Below are 5,703 nucleotides of genomic sequence, written 5' to 3' on the forward strand. Positions count from 1 at the left end.
TGGGCTTTTGTTGATCAATTTCCTTTTACATCTTGGAACACAAAAAAAGCTGAGGCACCAGGAGGAAACCAACAGTTATCTCACTTTCTGAGAGATATGGCAACGCTACCGTTGGTTGCCCAGATACCTCAGTCAATAGAGCATGAGATTCTTAATTTCATGGTCATGGGTTGGAGCTCCATGTTCACTGTGATTGTTTTAAACTTTGTTGCTGCTTTCATGGGCGAATCCCAGCTCTCCATTCCTCCACCACTGGCACCTGCACTCAAACTGTATCTTTCTCCAGCACACTGTTGTGAAATTCACAATTCCTGATTTACAAGTGTCCTCCGAATCATTGGACATGTGAGAGACAAGTTTGTAGATGCAGCCTAATGTACAGTAAATGATAATACTTTGAAAGTGGGAAGTTCCAGTGCAGCTTTTGTACAAAACAAAAAACGTCTCTGTCACAGAATGAGAATGGTCACTTCCTGGGGAACAAATAGCATTGGATCCACGTCGAATAGGATTCCAATGACAATGATCGGATTCATTAGATTCAGGGAGAAAAACTCGGAAACTCATCCTGAACGTCATTTACATGCAGATCAGCTGAGGAATGATTGGATAAGGCTGGGTTTGTATTCCTTGGAACAGAGAAAGTTAAGGGGAGATGTAATGGAGGTGTATAAAATTATGAGGGACCTGTTTCTCATAAGACAGGCCAGAATGAGGTTTTCATTGCTGACGCCACATTTAGCACTGTCAGTAGAAGAAAAACAATCAAGACAGAAAGAGAGCCATGATAGGGGTAGAGTGGGAGAAAGAATTCTGAAGTTGAACCAGAAGGTGAGAGTGAAGATTCATCATCACAAGTGGTTGACGTGGCGACCAGGAAGAGTGGTGGAAGATGTGGTCCTCGTACATATTTAGTCAAGATGTTTTGTAGTGGAAAAGTTAGCTTTGGACATATCGTTCATTTTTTACCTTCAGAGGTTCGCAAAAAAAAGAAGGAAGTTGGAAAGAATCAAATGTGTCTGATAAATCAGATAGTTTTGTTACGAGTTGAGCACCAATAGTTACTCATGCCCGAAACTTGTGCAAGAAAATGTTTGAGTTCAGATCCAAGGCACAGTTAGAGAGACATGTCTGATGAAATGGAAATTTCAAATGTAGCTCGAGGTCAAAATCAGCCTCTGTTGGAGAAACCTCTCCTCAGACTCAGTCCAAGATGGGTCAAGGTCTTTCCACAAGTTCTGGAAATTTGAGTCAGGATAGAAGGTGCCAGAGAAGGTGCCAACAAATGTGTAAGGTCAGTCGTCGCAATTACAGGCCAGTTGGTTTAACATCAGTAGTGGGTCAGATTTTCGTAACAATAGTCAGGGAAAATATCAATTTACAGTCGAGAGGTTCGAGGTAATTAAAATAACCAGCATGGATTTGTAAAAGACAAATCATGCATGACTAATTTAATTGAATTTTTTTATGAAGTAAAGGAGAATTTTGATGAAGGGAGTGTGCTGAATGTTGTTTATATGGATTTTAATAAAATATTTGATAAGGTACCACATTAAAGGCTTGTTAATAAAATTGTGACTCATGGAATAGGACGGTCAGTGTCCAGTTGGATAAAATATTGGCTTAAGGACTGAAAACAACAAGTCAAAGAAAATGGTTGTTTTTCAGACTGCAGGATGTTAGATAGTGATGTTCCCCAAGGGTCAGTGCTGATTTTTGTTTTTCATGTAAATGACGTGAACCCAGGAATAGATAGCACAATTTCAAAATTTGATGATGACACCAAACTTGGAGCTGCAGCAACCAGTGAGCATAATATGAACAGCCTACAACAGGCCATAGATAGGACAGTAGAATGGACAGAATGGTGGCAGATAGAATTTTATCCTCACAAGTGTGAAGTGATGCATTTTGACAGAAGAATTAAGAAGAGGCAATGTAGACGTAATAGCATAGTTCGAAAGAGCGTGCTGGAACAGAGTGACCTGGGAGTGCTGGTGCATAGATCTTTGAAGGTGGCAAGATATACTGAGAGAATAGTTAGTGAAGCATAAGGAATCTTAGGCTTAATAAAAAGAAGTACTCAGTACAATTATGGTGAACCTTTATAAAGCTCTGGTTAGCCACAACTATGTCCCGCTCTTGTCACCACATTTCAGGAACGATATAGGTAGGGGAGGTCCTTAATGAATCCTTTGCTTCAGTATTCACTTGTGAGAGGGACCTTGTCGTTTGTGAGGACAGCGTGGAACAGGCTGATATGCTCGAACAGGTTGATGTTAAGAAGGAGGATATGCTGGAAAGTTTGAAAGACATGATGATAGATAAGTCCCCGGGGCCATAAGGGATATACCCAAGGTTATTACGGGAAGCGAGGGAAGAATTTGCCGTGCCATTGGCGATGATTCAGTTTAGTTCAGAGATACAGCATTGAAACAGGCCCTTCGGCCCATCGAGTCTGTGCCGACCATCAACCACTCATTTATACTAATCCTACACTAATCCCATATTCCTACCACATCCCCACCTGTCCCTATATTTCCCTATCACCTACCTATACTAGGGGCAATTTATAATGGCCAATTAACCGATCAACATGCAAATCTTTGGCATGTGGGAGGAAACCGGAGCACCCGGAGGAAACCCACGCAGACACAGGGAGAACTTTGATGATCTTTGCGTCCTCACTGTCCACTGGAGTGGGACCAGATGATTGGAGGGTGGCAAATGTTATTCCCTTGTTCAAGAAAGGGAATAGGGATAACCCTGGGAATTACAGACCAGTCAGTCTTACCTTGGTGGTGGGCAAATTATTGGAGAGGATTCTGAGAGACAGGATTTATGATTATTTGTAAAAGTATAGTTTGATTAGAGACGGTCAGCATGGCTTTGTGAGGGGCAGGTCATGCCTCCCAAGCCTTATTGAATTCTTTGAGGATGTGACAAAACACATTGATGAAGGAAGAGCAGTGGATGTAGTGTATATGGATTTTAGCATGGCGTTTGATAAGGTTCCCCATGGTAGGCTCATTCAGAAAGTAAGGAGGCATGGGATACAGGGAAATTTGGCTGTCTGGATACAGAATTGGCTGGCCCATAGAAGACAGAGTGTGGTAGTAGGTGGAAAGTATTCAGCCTGGAGCTCGGTGACCAGTGGTGTTCTGCAGGGATCTGTTCTGAGACTTCTGCTCTTTGTGATTTTTATAAATGACTTGGATGAGGAAGTGGAAGGTTGGTTTAGTAATTTTGCCGATGACACAAAGGTTGCTGGAGTTGTGGATAGTGTGGCGGGCTGTTGTCGGTTGCAACGGGACATTGACAGGATGCAGAGCTGGGCTGAGAAGTGGCAGATGGAGTTCAACCAGGAAAAATGTGAAGTGATTCATTTTGGAAGGTCGAATTTGAATGCAGAATGCAGGCTTAAAGACAGGATTCTTGGCAGTGTGGAGGAACAGAGGGATCTTGGGGTCCATGTCCATAGATCCCTCAAAGGTGCCACCCAAGTTGATAGGTTTGTTAAGAAGGCATATGGTGTGTTGGCTTTCGTTAACAGGGGGATTGAGTTTAAGAGCAGCGAGGTTGTGCTGCAACTCTATAAAGCCCTGGTTTGACCACACTTGGAATATTGTGTTCAGTTCTGGTCGCCTCATTATAAGAAGGATGTGGAAGCTTTAGAGAGTTTGCAGAGGAAATTTACCAGGATGCTGCCTGGACTGGAGGGCATGTCTCATGCAGAAAGGTTGAAGGAGCTCGGGCTTTTCTCATTGGAGCGAAGAATGATGAGAGGTGACTTGATAGAGGTGGATAAGATGATGAGAGGCATAGATAGAGTGGATAGCCAGAGACTTTTTCCCAGGGCAGAAAGGGCTATCACCAGGCGGCATAATTTTAAGGTGACAGGAGGAAGATTTAGAGGAGATGTCAGAGGTAGGTTCTTGACACGGAGAGTGGTGGGTGCGTGGAATGCACTGCCAACGGTGGTAGTAGAAGCAGATACATTAGGGACATTTAAGGAACTCTTGGATAGGTACATGGATGATAGTAGAATGAAGGGTATGTCGGTAGTTTGATCTTAGAGTAGGTAAAAGTGTCGGCACAACATCGTGGGCCGAAGGGCCTGTACTGAGCTGTACTGTTCTATGTACTATGTTCTATGATATGAGGGTCCTTGAGCGGGTTTAGAGGAGATTTAGGAGAAGGGTTCCAGGGATGGAGCATTTTAGTTTCAATGTTAGGTTCGCATCCACAGTATTTTTCTTTTATTTTAGGTTGGCAGAGCTGGGGTTGTTCTCCTTAGAACAAAAGAGATTGAGGGGAGATTTTAATAGAAGTGTACCAGATTATGACAGGCTTGGATAAGTTAGACAAGGAAAAATTGTTCCCATTAACAGACTGCACAAGGAGTAGCGACCACAAATTGCCAGTTCTGTGGAAAAAAAGGATGTTGGGGAGTATGAGGAAGCACTGTTTTTATATTTCAAGTGATAATGACCTGGAACTCGCTGCCCACAAGAGTGGTAGAAGCAAAAATGATCAATGCCTTCAGGAGGAATTCTGAGAAAAGCAGACTTGCAGGGCTACGGGCATCGAGCCTGACTGCGTTGCTCTGTGCAGAAATGGCATGGACCGAGTTGTCTGCTTCTCTGCTGGAAATAACCATGAAGTTTTGCAGTGCTCTCACTGCACGTGGCTCCTGTTCCTTTGATGTCACCTCACAGTTGTATTGTTCCCCTTCTTCTGGCCAGTTCAGACTGACGAATGACTGCTCTCTGCACTGTGCAGCTGTTTCTCATTGCTCCCCGTGTCTAAAATTCTGTGCTCCAGGTGAGGCTCGAACTCACAACCTCGGCATAGCTCATTAATTGCACTGCTGTATAAATACCACGCGCTAACCGATTGCGCCACAGGAGCCACACTATTTTGCACGTAGTATGGGGAATTACAGGCAAGTTAGCCGAACATCAGTCGTCTGGAATATGTCCGAATCTATCATAAAGGAAGTATTAACAAGCACTGGGAAAATCATTCTCTGATCAAACGAAGTCAACATGTTTTTACCGAATGGAAATCTTGATTGACAGATTTATTCCAGAATTCTGAGGATGTAACTGAAAGGGCAGGAATGTAGTATACTTGGATTTCCAAAAGGCATTCGGTAAGATGCCATCGAAGATTAATACACGAGATAAAGGCTCATGGAATTGAAGTAATATGTGAACATGCAAGGAGGATTTAGAGGTTAACAGACAGAAAGCAACAAGTAGGGATAAATGGAGCATTTTCAAGATATCAGACTGCAACTCGTGGAGTGCCTCAAGGATCAGTGCTGGGGCCAAAGCTTTGTCCAATACCGAGTATGTGGTGGAAGTGGTTTCGGTCCTGGGTTGAAGAGAAGATTGGTCCTTATCATCATTGATGCCAGCCTCGAGAGAATTCCATTAAATCCACGTGCTATCAAGAGACGGGTGAAAGCACTGAATATAGAAAACACGATGGGCCCTGACACAATTCCAACTGTCATACTGAAGACCTGTGCTCTCGAACCAGCTGTGGCCTGAGAGAAACTGTTGAAGTACAATTGCAAAAAGCACATCTTCCTGACAATGCGCAATTTGCCCAGCTATGTCCTGTCTACCAAAACCGGGAAAAGTCTAATCCGCCCATTAGCTACCCCATCAGTCTACTCTCAATCATCAGCAAAGT

General features: G+C 43.4%; 1 non-coding gene across 1 annotated transcript; it reads right to left on the reverse strand.

Annotated features, from left to right (window-relative positions):
* Positions 1–4,816: 4,816 nt before the first annotated feature.
* Positions 4,817–4,911, reverse strand: trnai-uau (transfer RNA isoleucine (anticodon UAU)). The gene is made up of 2 exons: positions 4,874–4,911; positions 4,817–4,852 (listed from the first exon to the last, which is right to left on the reverse strand). It is a non-coding gene; the product is annotated as a tRNA-Ile (tRNA).
* Positions 4,912–5,703: the final 792 nt, after the last annotated feature.

Source organism: Heterodontus francisci, chromosome 34 (genome assembly GCF_036365525.1).
Source record: "Heterodontus francisci isolate sHetFra1 chromosome 34, sHetFra1.hap1, whole genome shotgun sequence".
NCBI classification, from domain to species: Eukaryota; Metazoa; Chordata; class Chondrichthyes; order Heterodontiformes; family Heterodontidae; genus Heterodontus; species Heterodontus francisci.